The sequence below is a fragment of the Falco biarmicus genome, chromosome 15 (assembly GCF_023638135.1).
Source record: "Falco biarmicus isolate bFalBia1 chromosome 15, bFalBia1.pri, whole genome shotgun sequence".
In the NCBI taxonomy this organism is placed as follows: Eukaryota; Metazoa; Chordata; class Aves; order Falconiformes; family Falconidae; genus Falco; species Falco biarmicus.
In genome coordinates this window covers 24,018,772-24,046,524 of record NC_079302.1, presented here as the reverse complement: position 1 = coordinate 24,046,524, position 27,753 = coordinate 24,018,772, and the positions used below count along the sequence as shown (strand labels likewise).

The 27,753-nt window shown below is 55.0% G+C and overlaps 3 long non-coding RNA genes across 9 annotated transcripts; all 3 read left to right on the top strand.

Moving 5' to 3' along the window:
- The first annotated feature begins 1,548 nt into the window (after positions 1 to 1,548).
- On the top strand, positions 1,549 to 6,981 carry LOC130159495 (uncharacterized). 3 transcript variants are annotated; one of them, XR_008825763.1, is made up of 3 exons: positions 1,549 to 1,627; positions 3,979 to 4,110; positions 5,480 to 6,187. It is a non-coding gene; the product is annotated as an uncharacterized LOC130159495 (long non-coding RNA). The 3 variants fall into 3 exon arrangements; XR_008825762.1 differs by lacking the exon at positions 1,549 to 1,627 and having other exon boundaries at positions 3,486 to 4,110; positions 5,480 to 5,586; positions 5,717 to 5,734; XR_008825761.1 differs by lacking the exon at positions 1,549 to 1,627 and adding an exon at positions 6,747 to 6,981 and having other exon boundaries at positions 3,487 to 4,110; positions 5,480 to 5,586.
- Positions 6,982 to 8,316: 1,335 nt separating this feature from the next.
- On the top strand, positions 8,317 to 13,759 carry LOC130159494 (uncharacterized). 3 transcript variants are annotated; one of them, XR_008825760.1, is made up of 3 exons: positions 8,317 to 8,395; positions 10,745 to 10,876; positions 12,246 to 12,840. It is a non-coding gene; the product is annotated as an uncharacterized LOC130159494 (long non-coding RNA). The 3 variants fall into 3 exon arrangements; XR_008825758.1 differs by lacking the exon at positions 8,317 to 8,395 and adding an exon at positions 13,513 to 13,759 and having other exon boundaries at positions 10,249 to 10,876; positions 12,246 to 12,352; XR_008825759.1 differs by lacking the exon at positions 8,317 to 8,395 and having other exon boundaries at positions 10,249 to 10,876; positions 12,246 to 12,352; positions 12,483 to 12,849.
- A 1,323-nt stretch (positions 13,760 to 15,082) lies between these two features.
- LOC130159496 (uncharacterized) lies at positions 15,083 to 20,525 on the top strand. 3 transcript variants are annotated; one of them, XR_008825767.1, is made up of 3 exons: positions 15,083 to 15,161; positions 17,512 to 17,643; positions 19,013 to 19,608. It is a non-coding gene; the product is annotated as an uncharacterized LOC130159496 (long non-coding RNA). The 3 variants fall into 3 exon arrangements; XR_008825764.1 differs by lacking the exon at positions 15,083 to 15,161 and adding an exon at positions 20,280 to 20,525 and having other exon boundaries at positions 17,018 to 17,643; positions 19,013 to 19,119; XR_008825766.1 differs by lacking the exon at positions 15,083 to 15,161 and having other exon boundaries at positions 17,018 to 17,643; positions 19,013 to 19,119; positions 19,250 to 19,617.
- Positions 20,526 to 27,753: the final 7,228 nt, after the last annotated feature.

Sequence of the window (27,753 nt, the reverse complement as noted above, 5' to 3'; positions counted from 1 at the left end):
TCCACCAACAGGGCCGGCTGCAGTACCCAATTATATTTCGCTAGATGGCAGCAGCGCTCCACCAACAGGGCCGGCTGCAGTACCCATTTTTATTTCGCTAGGTGGCAGCAGCGATCCACCAACAGGGCCAACTGCAGTACCCAAATATATTTCGCTAGGTGGCAGCAGCGCTCCACCAACAGGGCCGGCTGCAGTACCCAAATATATTTCGCTAGAGGGCAGCAGCGCTCCACCAACAGGGCCGGCTGCAGTACCCATTTATATTTCGCTAGGTGGCAGCAGCGATCCACCAACAGGGCCGGCTGCAGTACCCAAATATATTTCGCTAGAGGGCAGCAGAGATCCACCAACCGGGCCGGCAGCAGTACCCTTTTATATTTCGCTAGATGGCAGCAGCGCTCCACCAACAGGGCCGGCTGCAGTACCCATTTTTATTTCGCTAGGTGGCAGCAGCGATCCACCAACAGGGCCGGCTGCAGTACCCATTTTTATTTCGCTAGGTGGCAGCAGCGCTCCACCAACAGGGCCGGCTGCAGTACCCAATTAAGTTTCGCTAGGTGGCAGCAGCGCTCCACCAACCGGGTGGCTGCAGTACCCAAATGTATTTCGCTAGATGGCAGCAGCGATCCACCCACAGGGCCGGCTGCAGTACCCATTTATATTTCGCTAGGTGGCAGAAGCGATCCACCAACAGGGCCGGCTGCAGTACCCAATTATATTTCGCTAGGTGGCAGCAGCGCTCCACCAACAGGGCCGGCTGCAGTACCCAAATATATTTCGCTAGATGGCAGCAGCGATCCACCAACCGGGCCGGCTGCAGTACCCGTTTTTATTTCGCTAGGTGGCAGCAGCGATCCACCAATCGGGCCGGCTGCAGTACCCAAATATATTTCGCTAGATGGCAGCAGAGATCCACCAACCGGGCCGGCTGCAGTACCCAAATATCTTTCGCTAGATGGCAGCAGCGCTCCACCAACAGGGCCGGCTGCAGTACCCATTTTTATTTCGCTAGGTGGCAGCAGCGCTCCACCAACAGGGCCGGCTGCAGTACCCAAATATATTTCGCTAGGTGGCAGCAGCGCTGCACGAACAGGGCCGGCTGCAGTACCCAATTAAGTTTCGCTAGGTGGCAGCAGCGCTCCACCAACCGGGTGGCTGCAGTACCCAAATATATTTCGCTAGGTGGCAGCAGCGCTCCACCAACAGGGCCGGCTGCAGTACCCATTTTTATTTCGCTAGATGGCAGCAGCGCTGCACCAACAGGGCCGGCTGCAGTACCCAATTAAGTTTCGCTAGGTGGCAGCAGCGCTCCACCAACCGGGCGGCTGCAGTACCCAATTATATTTCGCTAGATGGCAGCAGCGCTCCACCAACAGGGCCGGCTGCAGTACCCATTTATATTTCGCTAGATGGCAGCAGCGCTCCAACTATCGGGCAGCGCATGCGCAGAAACGACGTGACGCCAAAGGGGCGGGGCTTCCGGCCTCGTACGTATGGGCTACGCATACGGCCCCGGAAGGTGGGTTCATTTCCGGCCCGCGCGGCGCGCTGGAGTGGCTGTGGGGGTGCGGAGCCTTCGCCGGGAACCTGGAAGAGTTTCGGGCCGGGACGTGCGGCGGCGCGCTGGGTGAGCGCTCGGGCTGAAGGGCGGCCGGGGGCCGGCGGGCAGCGGCCGAGTCGGGGGGATGTGGCGGCCCGGCGCTCGGCCGCGGCAGGGAGCGCCTGGTGCCGGCGGCGGGCGGGCTGAGGCAGGCGGGCGGCCCGGCCCGGGACCGGCGGGGCTGCCGCCGGTTCTCGTCTCCCCGGCAGGGACGGTGGTCAGCGGGCTCCTCACGGGGCTGCCCTTTTTTGGGTGGTTTTTTTTTTTTTTTTTTTTGTCTCTCGGAGCCGCGCCGCTACCTCGGCGAGGAGCGGCGGCGGGGCGGCCCCGGTGCTCGCTCGTGGCGGCGGCGCCCGGGAGAGGGGTCGGCCCGCGCCGCCCCGCCGCCCCCCCCGCCGCCGCCTGCGGGCTGCCCGGGCAGCCGCCGCAGCCCTGCGCGGGGCTTTGTCTTTCCCCCAGCCGCTGGCCTGAGCCGTGGCAGCCGGCTGGGGCTGCCGGCCCCCGCGGGCCGCAGAGAGGCTGCCTCGGGGCCTGCGGGTAACGCTGTCGCGGGGGGGGGGGTGGTGGGGGGTGGTGGGGGGGGGTGGGGGGGGGGGGGGCGGGTGTGTGTGGCTCAGGAGCCTCTTCCCGCCCCTGCGAGCGGGGCCAGAGCAAGAAAAGGCAGCCGGCAGCGGAATCCCCAGCCGTCGCCCCCGACTGCTGCTTTCTCCGCAAGCCTTTTAACCGCCGGGGAGGGCTGGGAGGCAGCGGCAGCTCAGGTGTCTGGCTGATCTTGTGTCGTGACAGTCAGCTCCGGGGCCGGAGCAGCCGAGGGGAAGAGGCCTTTTGATTTGCTTCCCAGTGAAACGGGGGTCTTTTGTTTTTCCTTTGTCCCTAGGTTCGTCTGGAATTGTACATTGACAAATCAAGGGGAGCGGAACCGAAGGTCAGTCGAGATGTTACTTTTCCCCGTGTGCCTTGTGCTTGTGAGTCGGACTGCTGACTACGGAGGGATAACCTTTGTACTTGCCGAGGGCCCGCGAGGCTCCGTGTGCCCGCTGCTTCCGAGTGCTGCGCTGCGGCTCGGGCAACGGCGGGGAGGCATTGTCGGTCCCTCGTGGTTACGCAGCCAGGCCTGCTAGGCGCTTGAAGCAGCGCGTCCGGTCAGGCAGTATTATTTTTCTAGATTGTAAATGAGCCCGAGGTATAAACCCGCTTACGTTTCTGTATGGCGGTGTACTTTGTCAGAGAGCTCAGATGTACTGATGGAGCTGGCACAGAGTTCCCTTGGGACTCCAGATTTGACCGTCTTGTTGAAAGGCTCCAGAGCCTGCTTTGAAAGTCGCTTGACAAAGCACAGCTTTGCGTGATTTTTATACTGGAATTCCGACTGTAATGCCCATGCCACGTGTTAGCCTTTCTCCAGCAGCTATTAAAAGCAGAATGAGCGTTAAGAATCTGATTGCCTTTTAACTAAATTCAAAACAAAGCTGCGGGGTGAAGCGACTGGAAGCGTCCTGCCAGTCTGACGTGGGTATCGCTGCCGTGCGTGTTTTCTGCCTGTCTGCTGATGGCCCCTGCCTCTTGTTGTGCCCCGGTAATTCCTCTGGGGAAGGCGTTGGGCTCTGACTGCAGCGCACCCCGACTCCCTCCTGACCCCTGCGAGACGTGATCGGTGTTTGCCTTCCTCCCCTTTCACAGGGCCTCGGCTGTTGCGTGCAGAGAAGCTGTCAGCCTTGTGAGAGAGCATGCAGCCGGCAAGCGCATCGTGGTGCTTCGGTACCGAGCTGAGGCCGCAGGCGTCCGTCTTTTGTTTGCGAAAAGGGATCGCGAGGAAAGGTGCTGACATTGGAGGGGGAAAGGTGGCGGGAGAACAGGTAGGAGGCAGCTCTTTCAACCGGTTTTAGGCTTAACTCCTGTGTTCCTGAGCAAGGTTCTGGGCTTCGAGGGGTTTGCTTTTGGCTTTTTGCCTTCAGCGCGTCCTCCGTCACCGCTGTCGGCGTGCGCTGAGCTGCTGCTTAGGGAACTGTGGCGATACAGACCGTGTGCGTGCCAACCGTCCTCCAGGCTATAGCTGTATTCTACCCTAAAAAAAGCTTTCCGTAATACTATGCTTCCGTTAGGACGCAATTTTCTCGAGTTCCCCCCACCTCAGGGTGATTTTCCCACACCCCTAACCCCAACCCCTAAGCCCACCTGCAACACCCCGTTTTCTCCTAGGCTTTTAGGAGTGGCCTGAGAGGTGCTTGCAGGGTATTCCATTTTGCCTTAGACAGCTTAGGAGACCAACCACATGCCTGGAGATCTGTATCTATCCTTAGGCTCCTAGTGGGATTCACACAAAACCAGTATGTGTGGGCACGTTCTCCTAGCAGCTCGGTGTCTTTTTGCTGTTGCAGAGGTGATTTCCAGGCGGAGCTGACCAGTGGGGTTCTCTGGCTGAGGGGAAGACCAGCAGTCAGCTGGTGGATGTGCTTCTGGAAGAAATAGCAACGGGAGCTCTAAGAGAGGGAAATGGCTTCCCTGCATGGGTATGTGGAAGCTTTCTTCACTGCTTGTTTCCACTGAGATTAATTGGTAATAAATACCCATTAGGAAGGTGGGAGAATTACTTTCGTGGCCGGTGTCTTCAAGATTCACCTTCTTCCTAGTGTAAACACTGATAACTTTAAAGCCAGGGAAACTCAGGTGCACTAGAAAAGCTGAAACGGTGAGCATACTGAAGACATAGCTGAAGTAGCCACACTTTACAATGATGCCACGTGAACCACCGGACATGCAGGTATTTCTAGTGGGCTCGAGCCCCTGCTAATGCTGCGCTATACGGCCAAGCCAAAGTAACAGCTTCCTGCTGCTGAAAAGCCTCATCCTCCTCCCCTCTCCCTGCCCCGGTACTGGTGGCCGTGACCGGGAAGTGTCCAGCAGAGCAGTATTTGGGTTTTCCCGGGTTACTTCTCTGCTGACGAGATTAATGCAGACAAGCGCCAGAATGACTAAGTAGCAAGACTACATTGTAAGGAATGACTGCTTCTTGTGGCATGAGGAAGTTCATTCAACTCACAATGTCCCATTGCACCGTACCCCAGCACATGGGGGAAGCAGGCAATGATACAGGGACAAGGAAGCGTTGCAAGAATTCTTCACGTCATACTAAGCACGACTGTATCCAGAGGTTCTCTCTGGGATAGAGTAGCATTTCTTTGATCCTTCGACATCTTTTCCTCAGCCTTTCCAGAAGCTTGAGCCGGTTTCCCTGCCATTCCTGAAAGGTATTTCCAAGGAAGATCTTTCCTTTTCTGGTTTTGTTGGGCAGAACCTCTCAGAGAGTCCCATTTTTTTTCCACCCTGGAGCACTCGAGACAAGTTGCAAAGGTGCTGACAGATGTGTTTTGTAGTACTGCGAGACCCACACAAAAGACCTATCCCTAATATAATCCCTAAATCCCTAAAACAAATGTAATCGTTAATTAAATCTCTAATCCCTAAAACCTAAGTAACGTCAGTTTAATTCTTTGCATAAGGATAAGTTGTCAATGAGGTCTTCAGTGCTGTACCTGCTTGCATCAACTAGTTCTTGGATTGGCTCTTTCCTTTTCAGGAGAATGGGATTAAATTAGGGATTAAATTAGTTTTATAAGACTAGCTAGGTTTATCAGACTAACAAAGCTGGAGTGCCCACCACAAGCTCTAACACCTGAAGGCCCTCTGCAGACAATGGCAGTGCAAGCTTGTGCCTTTTCTGTGATGGGAGTTTTTCCCATATTCTTTCTCTCTATTTCCACTTTTCACGTGGAAATTCCATTTCTCGGAGAGCCGCGTTATTTTCGTGCACGTTGAGAGGCAGCTCCTGTGCAGACCGGAACACATGTTCGGTGCTAACACAGCTGTAATTTCTTTCAGGAGGAGGCGGGGAGCGCTGAAGCTTTCGTGGCCAAGCCCCGGAGCCAGGATGTCAGGGGGAAGCAGGAGTATCTGAGCCAGCTGAAGAACAAGCTGGGAGATCTACTGTAAGTATGGAGGGAAGGGGCTGATGGGGACAGTAGCTCAGGACCGCGCGTGCAGAGGGAACCCCGCAGTGGACGCAGTGTGCGTGGCCAGCGCAGGCCTCCCTGCGCTACAGGGCTGTGCCCGTTGCAGTGAATGCCGAGACCTGGCTGAGCCCGGCTCTGCGGAACACTGCGAGCAGCAGTCCCCGACCCAAAGAACTTTGGCGTGGCAGACAGCGAGCAGAGATCAGTTGTACCACTAATCCCCTTCGGTACAGTGCTCCTCTGTCGCGACGGAGGGAAGACACAGTCAATCAATATGAGTGATCAGCAGACTTCGTTTATTGTGCCTTACAGTCACCTTTTATGCCTTGTTATAATTAGCTCATACGTATTACAAAAGTTAAGCTCATTATTGGTGAGTTGCCTAAATATCAAGCCCACCCCTAGTTTCTCTTCTGTAGTTATCTGTTCCCACCTGCAACATTCTTTTCCCACCGAAATCTTCCTGTTATTGTGTAACAAGAACAGCCAAAGGCAGCGTATTTGTGCTTTACTTCAGATAAGCTGAGAGCGATGCGCATTTTTGTCCAGCCAGCTAGACTATGTTTATGTGAACTTTTCCAGCTAGCCAGTTATCCACACTCCTCAGCTCTCCAAAAATAGCGGTAAAATCCTGTACGTCTTCAGAGACTGGTTCTGAGGAGTGGGAAGAGCAAATAGGACTGACAACGGGTGCAAATCTGAGAAATAATTCCACCTCAAAACAAGAGGCAATTACTGCATTGAAAAAAAGTCTGGTGCCACACCGAGCACCGAGGAGAACGCCAGAGGTGGGCAGGTGCCTGTGAAGTGAAATCCTGTCCAACGTGGGCGCTGGATTAGCGAGAAGTACAGTTCTGTAATAAGGGATATCAATGCACAATAGAGTGAAATTAAGGTCTTCCCAGGTTATCATCAATCTAAGATTTCTTAACTTCCGGTCAGTCTGACGTTTAGCATTCACCAGTCTTTATTGCACATGTGTTTAACAACGGGATGCTAGTAGAGGCAGAGATGACTGTATCAAAAGACATCTCTGCTCTGCATTTCGGGCAACATGGATTCTCAGTGTGACACAAGTAAGTAAATGTTCTTTTCACATACCACAACGTAATGGTGACTGTGTTGTTTTGGAACAGAGGGGGGAAGGCAGATGATCTGAAGACTGCTTTCTGTGCGATTGATCCCGGTATCGACGATCAGACGCTAGATACCTACGTTGACCTGCCGGATCAAGAAGATGTGCCTGTGGAAACTGCACTCGAGAGGCTGCTTGCTGGATATGCGAGACGAGTAGGGCCCTCGCCCAGGGAGGGAAGCACGACAGGCTTTGGAGGGGAGGAAGGAGACTTCCAATAATAAGAATAAATGGACTGCTTGATCTACGGGTTTGGGTGCCAAGCCGAGAGTTGGAGTTACTGCGTTAAATACTTCTTCCCATGGCATATGGAGGTACAGCTCGTAAGAGCTGAGTGGGCGGGCTAGCTTGAGCTATCGGAAGCACTTTCATCTTAAGCAGCACAGCACTCCGAGACAATTTTACAGCCTCTGCAGAGTCATTTTAGCTCAGCAAGACCTGTGGTGGGAGGCTGCCTGATCCCCAGAGAGAGGCTTCACACCCCCGGGGCGCCGAGGCACTTCAGGGTGTCAGGCGCTCTGCTTGGTGACACAAGAGCTGTGCTCCACAGCCATTGCTGGAACCTGAGAAGCCACCGTCAGGCTCCAGGCTGCAGCGTGGCTGCTTTGGCCCTTGGCCCTTACGGTCCCTTGTCTCAAAGAAAGAGGGTTTCAAAGATTCCTTTGCAAAATAAGGTGCCGGTTGCAAGCAAAAGGTGAGGTCAGCCCACACGAAGTCTGCTATCGTGTCTGTCCCCGAGGAGACTTTTGTCTGGGTGTGGCTGCTGTTGTCCAGTATGGAATCACTCAACAGACGTTCAAGTGCTGCCCCACGAGTAGATTTAACCAAACTCTGAGCTGCAAAAGTCATCCAAGCGTAGAAAAACTGAAATCAGTCCCTTGCTGCGAGGAAGGCACCACGGGCCCTTTGGTAACTTTACTCAGTCGTCCCTACTCATAGTGTCCGCTTTGCCCTGCACATAGCCCTCTCTAGGGAGGGGAGGGAGGATTCTGGAAACAAAAAAGACTGTAGGAAAACAGCTCTGCTGTGGTCATGCCTGAATTGCCGAGTAACTGGAGCAAACCTGAGAAGCAAAACCCTTTCTTTTTCTTGCGATGTAGGCATATGAAAAGTAGAAAGGGGTAAGCTGAAATCCAAAGACACCTTCCTGATAAAGCACTAGTTTTGTAAACTTGCCAAAACTGATTGCATTTGTAAAGCAGGAAGGCACCGTAGCTGGTGTGACACAGCATGTACCACCCAGAGGTACGAGGCCCTGGGGCTTTCTGCCTTAATACTCGAACCTGGTGCCAGGCACTTCCAACACAAGTCACAAAATAGCAGGAAAGGACCTCCACCAACCGGGCGGCTGCAGTACCCAATTATATTTCGCTAGATGGCAGCAGCGCTCCACCAACAGGGCCGGCTGCAGTACCTATTTATATTTCGCTAGATGGCAGCAGCGCTCCAACTATCGGGCAGCGCATGCGCAGAAACGACGTGACGCCAAAGGGGCGGGGCTTCCGGCCTCGTACGTATGGGCTACGCATACGGCCCCGGAAGGTGGGTTCATTTCCGGCCCGCGCGGCGCGCTGGAGTGGCTGTGGGGGTGCGGAGCCTTCGCCGGGAACCTGGAAGAGTTTCGGGCCGGGACGTGCGGCGGCGCGCTGGGTGAGCGCTCGGGCTGAAGGGCGGCCGGGGGCCGGCGGGCAGCGGCCGAGTCGGGGGGATGTGGCGGCCCGGCGCTCGGCCGCGGCAGGGAGCGCCTGGTGCCGGCGGCGGGCGGGCTGAGGCAGGCGGGCGGCCCGGCCCGGGACCGGCGGGGCTGCCGCCGGTTCTCGTCTCCCCGGCAGGGACGGTGGTCAGCGGGCTCCTCACGGGGCTGCCCTTTTTTGGGTGGTTTTTTTTTTTTTTTTTTTTGTCTCTCGGAGCCGCGCCGCTACCTCGGCGAGGAGCGGCGGCGGGGCGGCCCCGGTGCTCGCTCGTGGCGGCGGCGCCCGGGAGAGGGGTCGGCCCGCGCCGCCCCGCCGCCCCCCCGCCGCCGCCTGCGGGCTGCCCGGGCAGCCGCCGCAGCCCTGCGCGGGGCTTTGTCTTTCCCCCAGCCGCTGGCCTGAGCCGTGGCAGCCGGGTGGGGCTGCCGGCCCCCGCGGGCCGCAGAGAGGCTGCCTCGGGGCCTGCGGTAACGCTGTCGCGGGGGGGGGGGGTGGTGGGGGGTGGTGGGGGGGGGTGGGGGGGGGGGCGGGTGTGTGTGGCTCAGGAGCCTCTTCCCGCCCCTGCGAGCGGGCCAGAGCAAGAAAAGGCAGCCGGCAGCGGAATCCCCAGCCGTCGCCCCCGACTGCTGCTTTCTCCGCAAGCCTTTTAACCGCCGGGGAGGGCTGGGAGGCAGCGGCAGCTCAGGTGTCTGGCTGATCTTGTGTCGTGACAGTCAGCTCCGGGGCCGGAGCAGCCGAGGGGAAGAGGCCTTTTGATTTGCTTCCCAGTGAAACGGGGGTCTTTTGTTTTTCCTTTGTCCCTAGGTTCGTCTGGAATTGTACATTGACAAATCAAGGGGAGCGGAACCGAAGGTCAGTCGAGATGTTACTTTTCCCCGTGTGCCTTGTGCTTGTGAGTCGGACTGCTGACTACGGAGGGATAACCTTTGTACTTGCCGAGGGCCCGCGAGGCTCCGTGTGCCCGCTGCTTCCGAGTGCTGCGCTGCGGCTCGGGCAACGGCCGGGGAGGCATTGTCGGTCCCTCGTGGTTACGCAGCCAGGCCTGCTAGGCGCTTGAAGCAGCGCGTCCGGTCAGGCAGTATTATTTTTCTAGATTGTAAATGAGCCCGAGGTATAAACCCGCTTACGTTTCTGTATGGCGGTGTACTTTGTCAGAGAGCTCAGATGTACTGATGGAGCTGGCACAGAGTTCCCTTGGGACTCCAGATTTGACCGTCTTGTTGAAAGGCTCCAGAGCCTGCTTTGAAAGTCGCTTGACAAAGCACAGCTTTGCCGTGATTTTTATACTGGAATTCCGACTGTAATGCCCATGCCACGTGTTAGCCTTTCTCCAGCAGCTATTAAAAGCAGAATGAGCGTTAAGAATCTGATTGCCTTTTAACTAAATTCAAAACAAAGCTGCGGGGTGAAGCGACTGGAAGCGTCCTGCCAGTCTGACGTGGGTATCGCTGCCGTGCGTGTTTTCTGCCTGTCTGCTGATGGCCCCTGCCTCTTGTTGTGCCCCGGTAATTCCTCTGGGGAAGGCGTTGGGCTCTGACTGCAGCGCACCCCGACTCCCTCCTGACCCCTGCGAGACGTGATCGGTGTTTGCCTTCCTCCCCTTTCACAGGGCCTCGGCTGTTGCGTGCAGAGAAGCTGTCAGCCTTGTGAGAGAGCATGCAGCCGGCAAGCGCATCGTGGTGCTTCGGTACCGAGCTGAGGCCGCAGGCGTCCGTCTTTTGTTTGCGAAAAGGGATCGCGAGGAAAGGTGCTGACATTGGAGGGGGAAAGGTGGCGGGGAGAACAGGTAGGAGGCAGCTCTTTCAACCGGTTTTAGGCTTAACTCCTGTGTTCCTGAGCAAGGTTCTGGGCTTCGAGGGGTTTGCTTTTGGCTTTTTGCCTTCAGCGCGTCCTCCGTCACCGCTGTCGGCGTGCGCTGAGCTGCTGCTTAGGGAACTGTGGCGATACAGACCGTGTGCGTGCCAACCGTCCTCCAGGCTATAGCTGTATTCTACCCTAAAAAAAGCTTTCCGTAATACTATGCTTCCGTTAGGACGCAATTTTCTCGAGTTCCCCCCACCTCAGGGTGATTTTCCCACACCCCTAACCCCAACCCCTAAGCCCACCTGCAACACCCCGTTTTCTCCTAGGCTTTTAGGAGTGGCCTGAGAGGTGCTTGCAGGGTATTCCATTTTGCCTTAGACAGCTTAGGAGACCAACCACATGCCTGGAGATCTGTATCTATCCTTAGGCTCCTAGTGGGATTCACACAAAACCAGTATGTGTGGGCACGTTCTCCTAGCAGCTCGGTGTCTTTTTGCTGTTGCAGAGGTGATTTCCAGGCGGAGCTGACCAGTGGGGTTCTCTGGCTGAGGGGAAGACCAGCAGTCAGCTGGTGGATGTGCTTCTGGAAGAAATAGCAACGGGAGCTCTAAGAGAGGGAAATGGCTTCCCTGCATGGGTATGTGGAAGCTTTCTTCACTGCTTGTTTCCACTGAGATTAATTGGTAATAAATACCCATTAGGAAGGTGGGAGAATTACTTTCGTGGCCGGTGTCTTCAAGATTCACCTTCTTCCTAGTGTAAACACTGATAACTTTAAAGCCAGGGAAACTCAGGTGCACTAGAAAAGCTGAAACGGTGAGCATACTGAAGACATAGCTGAAGTAGCCACACTTTACAATGATGCCACGTGAACCACCGGACATGCAGGTATTTCTAGTGGGCTCGAGCCCCTGCTAATGCTGCGCTCTACGGCCAAGCCAAAGTAACAGCTTCCTGCTGCTGAAAAGCCTCATCCTCCTCCCCTCTCCCTGCCCCGGTACTGGTGGCCGTGACCGGGAAGTGTCCAGCAGAGCAGTATTTGGGTTTTCCCGGGTTACTTCTCTGCTGACGAGATTAATGCAGACAAGCGCCAGAATGACTAAGTAGCAAGACTACATTGTAAGGAATGACTGCTTCTTGTGGCATGAGGAAGTTCATTCAACTCACAATGTCCCATTGCACCGTACCCCAGCACATGGGGGAAGCAGGCAATGATACAGGGACAAGGAAGCGTTGCAAGAATTCTTCACGTCATACTAAGCACGACTGTATCCAGAGGTTCTCTCTGGGATAGAGTAGCATTTCTTTGATCCTTCGACATCTTTTCCTCAGCCTTTCCAGAAGCTTGAGCCGGTTTCCCTGCCATTCCTGAAAGGTATTTCCAAGGAAGATCTTTCCTTTTCTGGTTTTGTTGGGCAGAACCTCTCAGAGAGTCCCATTTTTTTTCCACCCTGGAGCACTCGAGACAAGTTGCAAAGGTGCTGACAGATGTGTTTTGTAGTACTGCGAGACCCACACAAAAGACCTATCCCTAATATAATCCCTAAATCCCTAAAACAAATGTAATCGTTAATTAAATCTCTAATCCCTAAAACCTAAGTAACGTCAGTTTAATTCTTTGCATAAGGATAAGTTGTCAATGAGGTCTTCAGTGCTGTACCTGCTTGCATCAACTAGTTCTTGGATTGGCTCTTTCCTTTTCAGGAGAATGGGATTAAATTAGGGATTAAATTAGTTTTATAAGACTAGCTAGGTTTATCAGACTAACAAAGCTGGAGTGCCCACCACAAGCTCTAACACCTGAAGGCCCTCTGCAGACAATGGCAGTGCAAGCTTGTGCCTTTTCTGTGATGGGAGTTTTTCCCATATTCTTTCTCTCTATTTCCACTTTTCACGTGGAAATTCCATTTCTCGGAGAGCCGCGTTATTTTCGTGCACGTTGAGAGGCAGCTCCTGTGCAGACCGGAACACATGTTCGGTGCTAACACAGCTGTAATTTCTTTCAGGAGGAGGCGGGGAGCGCTGAAGCTTTCGTGGCCAAGCCCCGGAGCCAGGATGTCAGGGGGAAGCAGGAGTATCTGAGCCAGCTGAAGAACAAGCTGGGAGATCTACTGTAAGTATGGAGGGAAGGGGCTGATGGGGACAGTAGCTCAGGACCGCGCGTGCAGAGGGAACCCCGCAGTGGACGCAGTGTGCGTGGCCAGCGCAGGCCTCCCTGCGCTACAGGGCTGTGCCCGTTGCAGTGAATGCCGAGACCTGGCTGAGCCCGGCTCTGCGGAACACTGCGAGCAGCAGTCCCCGACCCAAAGAACTTTGGCGTGGCAGACAGCGAGCAGAGATCAGTTGTACCACTAATCCCCTTCGGTACAGTGCTCCTCTGTCGCGACGGAGGGAAGACACAGTCAATCAATATGAGTGATCAGCAGACTTCGTTTATTGTGCCTTACAGTCACCTTTTATGCCTTGTTATAATTAGCTCATACGTATTACAAAAGTTAAGCTCATTATTGGTGAGTTGCCTAAATATCAAGCCCACCCCTAGTTTCTCTTCTGTAGTTATCTGTTCCCACCTGCAACATTCTTTTCCCACCGAAATCTTCCTGTTGTTGTGTAACAAGAACAGCCAAAGGCAGCGTATTTGTGCTTTACTTCAGATAAGCTGAGAGCGATGCGCATTTTTGTCCAGCCAGCTAGACTATGTTTATGTGAACTTTTCCAGCTAGCCAGTTATCCACACTCCTCAGCTCTCCAAAAATAGCGGTAAAATCCTGTACGTCTTCAGAGACTGGTTCTGAGGAGTGGGAAGAGCAAATAGGACTGACAACGGGTGCAAATCTGAGAAATAATTCCACCTCAAAACAAGAGGCAATTACTGCATTGAAAAAAAGTCTGGTGCCACACCGAGCACCGAGGAGAACGCCAGAGGTGGGCAGGTGCCTGTGAAGTGAAATCCTGTCCAACGTGGGCGCTGGATTAGCGAGAAGTACAGTTCTGTAATAAGGGATATCAATGCACAATAGAGTGAAATTAAGGTCTTCCCAGGTTATCATCAATCTAAGATTTCTTAACTTCCGGTCAGTCTGACGTTTAGCATTCACCAGTCTTTATTGCACATGTGTTTAACAACGGGATGCTAGTAGAGGCAGAGATGACTGTATCAAAAGACATCTCTGCTCTGCATTTCGGGCAACATGGATTCTCAGTGTGACACAAGTAAGTAAATGTTCTTTTCACATACCACAACGTAATGGTGACTGTGTTGTTTTGGAACAGAGGGGGGAAGGCAGATGATCTGAAGACTGCTTTCTGTGCGATTGATCCCGGTATCGACGATCAGACGCTAGATACCTACGTTGACCTGCCGGATCAAGAAGATGTGCCTGTGGAAACTGCACTCGAGAGGCTGCTTGCTGGATATGCGAGACGAGTAGGGCCCTCGCCCAGGGAGGGAAGCACGACAGGCTTTGGAGGGGAGGAAGGAGACTTCCAATAATAAGAACAAATGGACTGTTTGATCTACGGGTTTGGGTGCCAAGCCGAGAGTTGGAGTTACTGCGTTAAGTACTTCTTCCCATGGCATATGGAGGTACAGCTCGTAAGAGCTGAGTGGGCGGGCTAGCTTGAGCTATCGGAAGCACTTTCATCTTAAGCAGCACAGCACTCCGAGACAATTTTACAGCCTCTGCAGAGTCATTTTAGCTCAGCAAGACCTGTGGTGGGAGGCTGCCTGATCCCCAGAGAGAGGCTTCACACCCCCGGGGCGCCGAGGCACTTCAGGGTGTCAGGCGCTCTGCTTGGTGACACAAGAGCTGTGCTCCACAGCCATTGCTGGAACCTGAGAAGCCACCGTCAGGCTCCAGGCTGCAGCGTGGCTGCTTTGGCCCTTGGCCCTTACGGTCCCTTGTCTCAAAGAAAGAGGGTTTCAAAGATTCCTTTGCAAAATAAGGTGCCGGTTGCAAGCAAAAGGTGAGGTCAGCCCACACGAAGTCTGCTATCGTGTCTGTCCCCGAGGAGACTTTTGTCTGGGTGTGGCTGCTGTTGTCCAGTATGGAATCACTCAACAGACGTTCAAGTGCTGCCCCACGAGTAGATTTAACCAAACTCTGAGCTGCAAAAGTCATCCAAGCGTAGAAAAACTGAAATCAGTCCCTTGCTGCGAGGAAGGCACCACGGGCCCTTTGGTAACTTTACTCAGTCGTCCCTACTCATAGTGTCCGCTTTGCCCTGCACATAGCCCTCTCTAGGGAGGGGAGGGAGGATTCTGGAAACAAAAAAGACTGTAGGAAAACAGCTCTGCTGTGGTCATGCCTGAATTGCCGAGTAACTGGAGCAAACCTGAGAAGCAAAACCCTTTCTTTTTCTTGCGATGTAGGCATATGAAAAGTAGAAAGGGGTAAGCTGAAATCCAAAGACACCTTCCTGATAAAGCACTAGTTTTGTAAACTTGCCAAAACTGATTGCATTTGTAAAGCAGGAAGGCACCGTAGCTGGTGTGACACAGCATGTACCACCCAGAGGTACGAGGCCCTGGGGCTTTCTGCCTTAATACTCGAACCTGGTGCCAGGCACTTCCAACACAAGTCACAAAATAGCAGGAAAGGACCTCCACCAACCGGGCGGCTGCAGTACCCAATTATATTTCGCTAGATGGCAGCAGCGCTCCACCAACAGGGCCGGCTGCAGTACCTATTTATATTTCGCTAGATGGCAGCAGCGCTCCAACTATCGGGCAGCGCATGCGCAGAAACGACGTGACGCCAAAGGGGCGGGGCTTCCGGCCTCGTACGTATGGGCTACGCATACGGCCCCGGAAGGTGGGTTCATTTCCGGCCCGCGCGGCGCGCTGGAGTGGCTGTGGGGGTGCGGAGCCTTCGCCGGGAACCTGGAAGAGTTTCGGGCCGGGACGTGCGGCGGCGCGCTGGGTGAGCGCTCGGGCTGAAGGGCGGCCGGGGGCCGGCGGGCAGCGGCCGAGTCGGGGGGATGTGGCGGCCCGGCGCTCGGCCGCGGCAGGGAGCGCCTGGTGCCGGCGGCGGGCGGGCTGAGGCAGGCGGGCGGCCCGGCCCGGGACCGGCGGGGCTGCCGCCGGTTCTCGTCTCCCCGGCAGGGACGGTGGTCAGCGGGCTCCTCACGGGGCTGCCCTTTTTTGGGTGGTTTTTTTTTTTTTTTTTTTGTCTCTCGGAGCCGCGCCGCTACCTCGGCGAGGAGCGGCGGCGGGGCGGCCCCGGTGCTCGCTCGTGGCGGCGGCGCCCGGGAGAGGGGTCGGCCCGCGCCGCCCCGCCGCCCCCCCGCCGCCGCCTGCGGGCTGCCCGGGCAGCCGCCGCAGCCCTGCGCGGGGCTTTGTCTTTCCCCCAGCCGCTGGCCTGAGCCGTGGCAGCCGGCTGGGGCTGCCGGCCCCCGCGGGCCGCAGAGAGGCTGCCTCGGGGCCTGCGGTAACGCTGTCGCGGGGGGGGGGGGTGGTGGGGGGGGGGTGGGGGGGGGGTGGGGGGGGGGGGCGGGTGTGTGTGGCTCAGGAGCCTCTTCCCGCCCCTGCGAGCGGGCCAGAGCAAGAAAAGGCAGCCGGCAGCGGAATCCCCAGCCGTCGCCCCCGACTGCTGCTTTCTCCGCAAGCCTTTTAACCGCCGGGGAGGGCTGGGAGGCAGCGGCAGCTCAGGTGTCTGGCTGATCTTGTGTCGTGACAGTCAGCTCCGGGGCCGGAGCAGCCGAGGGGAAGAGGCCTTTTGATTTGCTTCCCAGTGAAACGGGGGTCTTTTGTTTTTCCTTTGTCCCTAGGTTCGTCTGGAATTGTACATTGACAAATCAAGGGGAGCGGAACCGAAGGTCAGTCGAGATGTTACTTTTCCCCGTGTGCCTTGTGCTTGTGAGTCGGACTGCTGACTACGGAGGGATAACCTTTGTACTTGCCGAGGGCCCGCGAGGCTCCGTGTGCCCGCTGCTTCCGAGTGCTGCGCTGCGGCTCGGGCAACGGCCGGGGAGGCATTGTCGGTCCCTCGTGGTTACGCAGCCAGGCCTGCTAGGCGCTTGAAGCAGCGCGTCCGGTCAGGCAGTATTATTTTTCTAGATTGTAAATGAGCCCGAGGTATAAACCCGCTTACGTTTCTGTATGGCGGTGTACTTTGTCAGAGAGCTCAGATGTACTGATGGAGCTGGCACAGAGTTCCCTTGGGACTCCAGATTTGACCGTCTTGTTGAAAGGCTCCAGAGCCTGCTTTGAAAGTCGCTTGACAAAGCACAGCTTTGCCGTGATTTTTATACTGGAATTCCGACTGTAATGCCCATGCCACGTGTTAGCCTTTCTCCAGCAGCTATTAAAAGCAGAATGAGCGTTAAGAATCTGATTGCCTTTTAACTAAATTCAAAACAAAGCTGCGGGGTGAAGCAACTGGAAGCGTCCTGCCAGTCTGACGTGGGTATCGCTGCCGTGCGTGTTTTCTGCCTGTCTGCTGATGGCCCCTGCCTCTTGTTGTGCCCCGGTAATTCCTCTGGGGAAGGCGTTGGGCTCTGACTGCAGCGCACCCCGACTCCCTCCTGACCCCTGCGAGACGTGATCGGTGTTTGCCTTCCTCCCCTTTCACAGGGCCTCGGCTGTTGCGTGCAGAGAAGCTGTCAGCCTTGTGAGAGAGCATGCAGCCGGCAAGCGCATCGTGGTGCTTCGGTACCGAGCTGAGGCCGCAGGCGTCCGTCTTTTGTTTGCGAAAAGGGATCGCGAGGAAAGGTGCTGACATTGGAGGGGGAAAGGTGGCGGGAGAACAGGTAGGAGGCAGCTCTTTCAACCGGTTTTAGGCTTAACTCCTGTGTTCCTGAGCAAGGTTCTGGGCTTCGAGGGGTTTGCTTTTGGCTTTTTGCCTTCAGCGCGTCCTCCGTCACCGCTGTCGGCGTGCGCTGAGCTGCTGCTTAGGGAACTGTGGCGATACAGACCGTGTGCGTGCCAACCGTCCTCCAGGCTATAGCTGTATTCTACCCTAAAAAAAGCTTTCCGTAATACTATGCTTCCGTTAGGACGCAATTTTCTCGAGTTCCCCCCACCTCAGGGTGATTTTCCCACACCCCTAACCCCAACCCCTAAGCCCACCTGCAACACCCCGTTTTCTCCTAGGCTTTTAGGAGTGGCCTGAGAGGTGCTTGCAGGGTATTCCATTTTGCCTTAGACAGCTTAGGAGACCAACCACATGCCTGGAGATCTGTATCTATCCTTAGGCTCCTAGTGGGATTCACACAAAACCAGTATGTGTGGGCACGTTCTCCTAGCAGCTCGGTGTCTTTTTGCTGTTGCAGAGGTGATTTCCAGGCGGAGCTGACCAGTGGGGTTCTCTGGCTGAGGGGAAGACCAGCAGTCAGCTGGTGGATGTGCTTCTGGAAGAAATAGCAACGGGAGCTCTAAGAGAGGGAAATGGCTTCCCTGCATGGGTATGTGGAAGCTTTCTTCACTGCTTGTTTCCACTGAGATTAATTGGTAATAAATACCCATTAGGAAGGTGGGAGAATTACTTTCGTGGCCGGTGTCTTCAAGATTCACCTTCTTCCTAGTGTAAACACTGATAACTTTAAAGCCAGGGAAACTCAGGTGCACTAGAAAAGCTGAAACGGTGAGCATACTGAAGACATAGCTGAAGTAGCCACACTTTACAATGATGCCACGTGAACCACCGGACATGCAGGTATTTCTAGTGGGCTCGAGCCCCTGCTAATGCTGCGCTCTACGGCCAAGCCAAAGTAACAGCTTCCTGCTGCTGAAAAGCCTCATCCTCCTCCCCTCTCCCTGCCCCGGTACTGGTGGCCGTGACCGGGAAGTGTCCAGCAGAGCAGTATTTGGGTTTTCCCGGGTTACTTCTCTGCTGACGAGATTAATGCAGACAAGCGCCAGAATGACTAAGTAGCAAGACTACATTGTAAGGAATGACTGCTTCTTGTGGCATGAGGAAGTTCATTCAACTCACAATGTCCCATTGCACCGTACCCCAGCACATGGGGGAAGCAGGCAATGATACAGGGACAAGGAAGCGTTGCAAGAATTCTTCACGTCATACTAAGCACGACTGTATCCAGAGGTTCTCTCTGGGATAGAGTAGCATTTCTTTGATCCTTCGACATCTTTTCCTCAGCCTTTCCAGAAGCTTGAGCCGGTTTCCCTGCCATTCCTGAAAGGTATTTCCAAGGAAGATCTTTCCTTTTCTGGTTTTGTTGGGCAGAACCTCTCAGAGAGTCCCATTTTTTTTCCACCCTGGAGCACTCGAGACAAGTTGCAAAGGTGCTGACAGATGTGTTTTGTAGTACTGCGAGACCCACACAAAAGACCTATCCCTAATATAATCCCTAAATCCCTAAAACAAATGTAATCGTTAATTAAATCTCTAATCCCTAAAACCTAAGTAACGTCAGTTTAATTCTTTGCATAAGGATAAGTTGTCAATGAGGTCTTCAGTGCTGTACCTGCTTGCATCAACTAGTTCTTGGATTGGCTCTTTCCTTTTCAGGAGAATGGGATTAAATTAGGGATTAAATTAGTTTTATAAGACTAGCTAGGTTTATCAGACTAACAAAGCTGGAGTGCCCACCACAAGCTCTAACACCTGAAGGCCCTCTGCAGACAATGGCAGTGCAAGCTTGTGCCTTTTCTGTGATGGGAGTTTTTCCCATATTCTTTCTCTCTATTTCCACTTTTCACGTGGAAATTCCATTTCTCGGAGAGCCGCGTTATTTTCGTGCACGTTGAGAGGCAGCTCCTGTGCAGACCGGAACACATGTTCGGTGCTAACACAGCTGTAATTTCTTTCAGGAGGAGGCGGGGAGCGCTGAAGCTTTCGTGGCCAAGCCCCGGAGCCAGGATGTCAGGGGGAAGCAGGAGTATCTGAGCCAGCTGAAGAACAAGCTGGGAGATCTACTGTAAGTATGGAGGGAAGGGGCTGATGGGGACAGTAGCTCAGGACCGCGCGTGCAGAGGGAACCCCGCAGTGGACGCAGTGTGCGTGGCCAGCGCAGGCCTCCCTGCGCTACAGGGCTGTGCCCGTTGCAGTGAATGCCGAGACCTGGCTGAGCCCGGCTCTGCGGAACACTGCGAGCAGCAGTCCCCGACCCAAAGAACTTTGGCGTGGCAGACAGCGAGCAGAGATCAGTTGTACCACTAATCCCCTTCGGTACAGTGCTCCTCTGTCGCGACGGAGGGAAGACACAGTCAATCAATATGAGTGATCAGCAGACTTCGTTTATTGTGCCTTACAGTCACCTTTTATGCCTTGTTATAATTAGCTCATACGTATTACAAAAGTTAAGCTCATTATTGGTGAGTTGCCTAAATATCAAGCCCACCCCTAGTTTCTCTTCTGTAGTTATCTGTTCCCACCTGCAACATTCTTTTCCCACCGAAATCTTCCTGTTGTTGTGTAACAAGAACAGCCAAAGGCAGCGTATTTGTGCTTTACTTCAGATAAGCTGAGAGCGATGCGCATTTTTGTCCAGCCAGCTAGACTATGTTTATGTGAACTTTTCCAGCTAGCCAGTTATCCACACTCCTCAGCTCTCCAAAAATAGCGGTAAAATCCTGTACGTCTTCAGAGACTGGTTCTGAGGAGTGGGAAGAGCAAATAGGACTGACAACGGGTGCAAATCTGAGAAATAATTCCACCTCAAAACAAGAGGCAATTACTGCATTGAAAAAAAGTCTGGTGCCACACCGAGCACCGAGGAGAACGCCAGAGGTGGGCAGGTGCCTGTGAAGTGAAATCCTGTCCAACGTGGGCGCTGGATTAGCGAGAAGTACAGTTCTGTAATAAGGGATATCAATGCACAATAGAGTGAAATTAAGGTCTTCCCAGGTTATCATCAATCTAAGATTTCTTAACTTCCGGTCAGTCTGACGTTTAGCATTCACCAGTCTTTATTGCACATGTGTTTAACAACGGGATGCTAGTAGAGGCAGAGATGACTGTATCAAAAGACATCTCTGCTCTGCATTTCGGGCAACATGGATTCTCAGTGTGACACAAGTAAGTAAATGTTCTTTTCACATACCACAACGTAATGGTGACTGTGTTGTTTTGGAACAGAGGGGGGAAGGCAGATGATCTGAAGACTGCTTTCTGTGCGATTGATCCCGGTATCGACGATCAGACGCTAGATACCTACGTTGACCTGCCGGATCAAGAAGATGTGCCTGTGGAAACTGCACTCGAGAGGCTGCTTGCTGGATATGCGAGACGAGTAGGGCCCTCGCCCAGGGAGGGAAGCACGACAGGCTTTGGAGGGGAGGAAGGAGACTTCCAATAATAAGAACAAATGGACTGTTTGATCTACGGGTTTGGGTGCCAAGCCGAGAGTTGGAGTTACTGCGTTAAGTACTTCTTCCCATGGCATATGGAGGTACAGCTCGTAAGAGCTGAGTGGGCGGGCTAGCTTGAGCTATCGGAAGCACTTTCATCTTAAGCAGCACAGCACTCCGAGACAATTTTACAGCCTCTGCAGAGTCATTTTAGCTCAGCAAGACCTGTGGTGGGAGGCTGCCTGATCCCCAGAGAGAGGCTTCACACCCCCGGGGCGCCGAGGCACTTCAGGGTGTCAGGCGCTCTGCTTGGTGACACAAGAGCTGTGCTCCACAGCCATTGCTGGAACCTGAGAAGCCACCGTCAGGCTCCAGGCTGCAGCGTGGCTGCTTTGGCCCTTGGCCCTTACGGTCCCTTGTCTCAAAGAAAGAGGGTTTCAAAGATTCCTTTGCAAAATAAGGTGCCGGTTGCAAGCAAAAGGTGAGGTCAGCCCACACGAAGTCTGCTATCGTGTCTGTCCCCGAGGAGACTTTTGTCTGGGTGTGGCTGCTGTTGTCCAGTATGGAATCACTCAACAGACGTTCAAGTGCTGCCCCACGAGTAGATTTAACCAAACTCTGAGCTGCAAAAGTCATCCAAGCGTAGAAAAACTGAAATCAGTCCCTTGCTGCGAGGAAGGCACCACGGGCCCTTTGGTAACTTTACTCAGTCGTCCCTACTCATAGTGTCCGCTTTGCCCTGCACATAGCCCTCTCTAGGGAGGGGAGGGAGGATTCTGGAAACAAAAAAGACTGTAGGAAAACAGCTCTGCTGTGGTCATGCCTGAATTGCCGAGTAACTGGAGCAAACCTGAGAAGCAAAACCCTTTCTTTTTCTTGCGATGTAGGCATATGAAAAGTAGAAAGGGGTAAGCTGAAATCCAAAGACACCTTCCTGATAAAGCACTAGTTTTGTAAACTTGCCAAAACTGATTGCATTTGTAAAGCAGGAAGGCACCGTAGCTGGTGTGACACAGCATGTACCACCCAGAGGTACGAGGCCCTGGGGCTTTCTGCCTTAATACTCGAACCTGGTGCCAGGCACTTCCAACACAAGTCACAAAATAGCAGGAAAGGACCTCCACCAACCGGGCGGCTGCAGTACCCAATTATATTTCGCTAGATGGCAGCAGCGCTCCACCAACAGGGCCGGCTGCAGTACCCATTTATATTTCGCTAGATGGCAGCAGCGCTCCAACAATCGGGCAGCGCATGCGCAGAAACGACGTGACGCCAAAGGGGCGGGGCTTCCGGCCTCGTACGTATGGGCTACGCATACGGCCCCGGAAGGTGGGTTCATTTCCGGCCCGCGCGGCGCGCTGGAGTGGCTGTGGGGGTGCGGAGCCTTCGCCGGGAACCTGGAAGAGTTTCGGGCCGGGACGTGCGGCGGCGCGCTGGGTGAGCGCTCGGGCTGAAGGGCGGCCGGGGGCCGGCGGGCAGCGGCCGAGTCGGGGGGATGTGGCGGCCCGGCGCTCGGCCGCGGCAGGGAGCGCCTGGTGCCGGCGGCGGGCGGGCTGAGGCAGGCGGGCGGCCCGGCCCGGGACCGGCGGGGCTGCCGCCGGTTCTCGTCTCCCCGGCAGGGACGGTGGTCAGCGGGCTCCTCACGGGGCTGCCCTTTTTTGGGTGGTTTTTTTTTTTTTTTTTTTTTGTCTCTCGGAGCCGCGCCGCTACCTCGGCGAGGAGCGGCGGCGGGGCGGCCCCGGTGCTCGCTCGTGGCGGCGGCGCCCGGGAGAGGGGTCGGCCCGCGCCGCCCCGCCGCCCCCCCGCCGCCGCCTGCGGGCTGCCCGGGCAGCCGCCGCAGCCCTGCGCGGGGCTTTGTCTTTCCCCCAGCCGCTGGCCTGAGCCGTGGCAGCCGGCTGGGGCTGCCGGCCCCCGCGGGCCGCAGAGAGGCTGCCTCGGGGCCTGCGGTAACGCTGTCGCGGGGGGTGGGGGGGTGGGGGGCGGTGTGTGTGGCTCAGGAGCCTCTTCCCGCCCCTGCGAGCGGGCCAGAGCAAGAAAAGGCAGCCGGCAGCGGAATCCCCAGCCGTCGCCCCCGACTGCTGCTTTCTCCGCAAGCCTTTTAACTGCCGGGGAGGGCTGGGAGGCAGCGGCAGCTCAGGTGTCTGGCTGATCTTGTGTCGTGACAGTCAGCTCCGGGGCCGGAGCAGCCGAGGGGAAGAGGCCTTTTGGTTTGCTTCCCCGCGAAACCGGGGCCTTTTGTTTTCCCTTTGTCCCTAGGTTCGTCCGGAAGCGTCCGTCGACAAGTCAAGGGGAGCGGAACCGAAGGTCGCTCGAGATGTTACTTCGCCACGCGTGCCTCGTGCTTGCGAGTCGGACTGCTGACTACGGAGGGATCCCTTTTGTAGCCGCCGAGGGCCCGCGAGGCTCCGTGTGCCCGCCGCTTCCGAGTGCTGCGCTGCGGCTCGGGCAACGGCCGGGGAGGAATTGTCGGTCCCTCGTGGTAACGCAGCCGGGCCTGCTAGGCGCTTAGAGCCGCGCGTCCGGCCGGGCAGTATTGTTTTCCGAGGCTGTAAAGGAGCCCGAGGTATAAACCCGCTTGACGTTTCCGTACGGCGGTGCGCTTTGTCGGAGAGCTGGGCCCTACTGACGGAGCTGGCACAGGGTTCCCGCGGGACTCCGGCTTTGCCCGTCTCGTGGAAAGGCTCCAGAGCCTGCTTGGGAAGCCGCTTGACAAGGCACGGCTTTGCCGTGATTTTTACGCCGGAATTCCGACGGTAACGCCAATGCCACGTGTTAGCCTTTCTCCAGCAGCTCCTCAAAGCAGAGTGAGCCTTAAGAATCGGATTGCCTTTTAACGAAATTCGAAACAAAGCGGCGGGGTGAAGCGGCTGGAAGCGTCCTGCCAGTCTGCCGTGGGTATCGCTGCCGTGCGTGTTACCTGCCTGTCTGCCGATCGCTCCTGCCTCTTGTGGTGCCCCGGTAATTCCTCTGGGGAAGGCGTTGGGCTCTGACCGCAGCGCACCCCGACTCCCTCCTGACCCCGGCGAGACGTGATGGGTGTTTGCCTTCCTCCCCTTTCACAGGGCCTCGGCTGTTGCGTGCAGAGAAGCTGTCAGCCTCGTGAGAGAGCACGCCGCCGGCAAGCGCATCGTGGTGCTTCGGTACCGAGCTGAGGCTGCAGGCGTCCGTCTTTTGTTTGCGAAAAGGGATCGCGAGGAAAGGTGCTGGCCTCGGAGGGGGAGAGGTGGCGGGGGAACAGGTAGGAGGCAGCTCTTTCAACCGGTTTTAGGCTTAACTCCCGGGTGCCTGAGCACGGTTCTGGGCTTCGGGGGGGTTGGCTTTCGGCTTTTCGCCTTCAGCGCGTCCTCCGTCACCGCTGTCGGCGCGCGCTGAGCTGCGGCTCAGGGGACTGCGGCGATACAGGCCGTGTGCGTGCCAGCCGTCCTCGAGGCTAGAGCTGTATTCTGCTTGTTACCCTGATGAAAGCGTTTCTTTTTTTCTAGGGGGCGTTCCCACAAGGCAGTGGTGTGGAGCCGAAGGGGACTGCGATGGAACGGTGACGGAGCCGTTTGGACCGAGTCTTGAAGATAGATCGCTCGGGTTTTTGTCCGAGGAAACTTCGTCTCGAGACGGTCCTATCGCTCGCTGGCAACGTGGTAGGAAACTGCTTTGTTGATCTTGACGGCGCAGTGTGTTGGGAGTATTAAGATTCCTCGAGAGATCAGAAGCGAGTAGGTTGTTTCTCTAAGGGAAAGGGGAATAGGCCTGTATCGTTAAAGGAAAGACTCAGAGTGGGTTTTGTTTCTCTCAAGTACAAAGCGCCCCATCTCAAGGGATTGCAAAGTCTGAAACGATGGTTCAAAAGCAGACTTGTGCTGTTTGCAAAGCGTCTGTTGCACTGCTCAAAGACAAAAGACGCTCACCCGAGAAAGTTTTTGGAAACCGATGTCCGATAGGCACGGGGAAAGAGCTGCAGAGGTTTACGTATCGTCTGTCGAATTCTGTTCTCTTTCGTGCCCTTCCATTTTACGATAAAAACTTTCGTGACCCCTTTTCCCGTTCAGGCACTGTTGCTAGTGTTTTTATAAGGGGGGAAAAAAAAGCGTAAGCCTGGTCTCTCGAGTGATTTTTTTTTTTTTTTTTTTTTTTTTTTTTTTTTTTTTTCTTTTTCGCTAGACTAGTGGAATCGAGAATGTTCGCTGCCAGAACTTCATCCACCGAGATGGGACGCCAGGCAACTTCCTAACGGGCCGTGGGCAGAGTTCCCCTCTTGATGCCGTGCCTATATAATAAACTGTGCAGTCCGTTAGCTAGACGGGCTGCAGTACCCAATTTTTTTCGCCAGGAAGGAGCTAGAAAAGGATTGAAAGGGAGATGCATCGTCTGGCTAGAAATCAAATGGCCTAACTGCGGGTATCTCTAGGAGTACTCTGAAAGGAGCAGGTGGAATACAGCACAATTCAGTGTATCTAAAAAGGACAGGGCACTGAACCACCACAGAAGTGTTTGGTAGGTGAACATCAAATCTGCAAAGCTTTTCAAGCAAGCCTGTGATGGGGAGGCAGAGAAGGCAGTGGGCTACGGACAGCAGAGCCACTCGTTCTGCTTCACCCAGAGGACTTTAGATGCCAAAAGTTCACAGCTGTTCACTGTGCAGGCATCTCTTTCTTTTGCCCTTCCAGTTAACGTTAGGACTTGAACAATGTGTCCCTAAAAGTCTTGAGTCTGGTTAATCCTGACTTCAGTGCAGCTAGAAGCTGAACACATCTCGGGAGAAGACAAAGACCAGGTGGGGAGTCTCACCTCCCTCAGCACTCCCAGCTCTCAAAGCCCCTTCGTCCACCTTCATCTGGAAGCCAAGCAGGGCAGGACCCTGGCCACCAACATGTGTCCCAGCAGCACGGCTGCAGGAGGTGGTGGCAACAACGGAGGGAGAAGAGGAAACCAGCAGTTTCCTGGGAAGTTCTCTCCTTAGGAAGCGCAGGTTCTCAGGGTGCTTCAGCGACAGAGAAAAGGAGGTGCAAACTTCATTACTACTTCAGATCAACATTTTCAAACTCAGGCATGCAAAGCCTCGAGGACACACTTGAAATATCCCATAGTATCCAAAAATGTATTTTAAAAAGTACAAATTTTGCAGCATGTTTGTCCCAAACAACAAAGCCATTTCCTTTGGGGAAGGAGGGGGGGGGGGGGGCGGGAATACCCTTTGTTGTGGAATTCTGGTTTTTAAAAAAATACTTGAAAAATGACTGACCTTCGTATTGGTATGGCCTGCCAAAGAGGTTTTAACTGTGTTGGCCATCATTTCCTTCAGTGTTGTGCAAAACCCGCGTAACTTGCAAGTGTTGCTGCCAAGAGCTGGGCTGGATTTCCAGGGGTCCTTATGAACAGCGCCACTTGGCCCTTTGTGCCATCATGGTTTTAGGAACCTGCACCGTGCGCGCAGCTTAGTCCAGAGACAAGTGTCCATATCGTAGTGGGATTTAGGACAGGGCTATGATGGGGAAAAGCAGCAACTGGAGGCTGGCAGGCGTGCTGTGTGACCAGCCGCCCGGCTGCACCGATGGTCCTGCCTCGGAGCCTTGGAAGAGGCAGCAGCAGGATGATGTTTGCGCAGAGCTCCGAGTTACCCCAATGGGGCGTGCCGCCCATGCTCGGCCCTGCTCTGCCTGACCGAGGGAGGCTGCAGAGCTGCAGCCTTGAGCTGTCCCTTCTGCACAGACATCTGGAAATTAATCAATCCATTTGAATTTGAATCCATTTGACTCAAGTCTAAGTCAAATTAATCAATTTAAAGGATCAAGGTTTTTCATCTTCAAGACAAGAGATCGCAAGAATCAGGAGAAAAAATAACATTAATTTTTCTCAGAAATTAAGCATCATGTCTCTCCTTGGAAATAACAGACTAGCTAAATAAAAGGAAACCGCGCTAGTGTGTTAGGCTGCCCCCCCTGGAAAGACAGCAGAGAAAGCACGCCGATGAAGAGCGCGCAAGTGGAGGTCTGATATCTGCATCCGTCCCTCCGAATGTGGAACATGTGATCGTTGTCATTCCTTCCTTACCAGCTTCTGAAGGGTTTTCCAAAGTCACAGTCCTTTGCACCCAAAGTCTTTGCTGTGGCTGACCTTGTTCCTGGCATGGTTTAGGTTCGCTGTAAGCAGTAAAATCACACACAACAATTTTGCTTTAATCATTGCCCTACTTGAGGGACATGAGGGAGCACAGCACGGAGCAGCTCCTCTGTGCAGCAACTGCTGTATGAAAGCGTGGGTGGGAAGCTGAGCGGCACCATGGCTCATGGCGGGCGCAGAGTGGCAGAAACCACCCAGGTGCATCAAATGCACAGAGGGTTCATTTCCACTTGTCACTAGCAGAGTCACTGTGTGGGTCTCACAGCTTTGGATCATGACACGGGACACTACTGCACCCACGGAGTGCAACCAGACCTCGCTTCACAGGGAGCTGGTGGTCACCCGCCGTCTTGGTGGCACCGCCAGGCAGGAGGTGGCTTCCCGGATACATTTCTGTACCTGGAGCTGGGGGCAGCACCAGGGCTGGCAGGAAACAGCTGGGGAAGCCCAAGGTGGTGGTTTAGCCACAGCTGGCGGCCAGTCACCCACCCAGCTGCTCTTGCCCTCCTCAACAGGATGACGGGAAAAAATTAGATGGAAAAATCTTACGGGTTGAGATGAAGGCAGGGAGATCGGTCAGTGGGTATCGTCACAGGCAACATAGGCTTGACTTGGGCATGATCAGTTTAATTTATTGCCAATTAAGAATCAAGTAGGACAGTAAGAAACAAAACTAAAAGGATCTTCCCCCCACCCCTCCTTCCCAGGCTCAGCTCCTCGCTGCCAAGCGGGGCAGAGGGGATGTGGAACCACAGCTGTCAGTCAGCCCCTCGTCTCTGCTGCCCTCTCCTCACACTCTCCCCGTGGGGTCCCTTCCATGGGACACAATCCTTCAGGAGCCATTCCGGCACGGGTCCCCAGGGTCCCTGCCAGCAAACCTGCACAGGCTCCAGCCTCCTACAGGGCAGGTCTGCCTGCTGGCACGGGGTCCTGGTGGGCTGCAGGGAGCCACCCCACTTCCCCACCATGCCACGGGCCACAGCAGGGTCTCCACCCCAGCACCTCCTCCCCGCAGCCTCGGTGCTGCAGGGTTGTTTCTCTCTGTTTTCTCCTGACTCCTCCCTCCGACAGCTGCTATGCAGCATTTTTGCCCTTTCTTAGACAACCCCCCCAACCCACTACCACAGCCTGGGCACAAAACCCAGCAC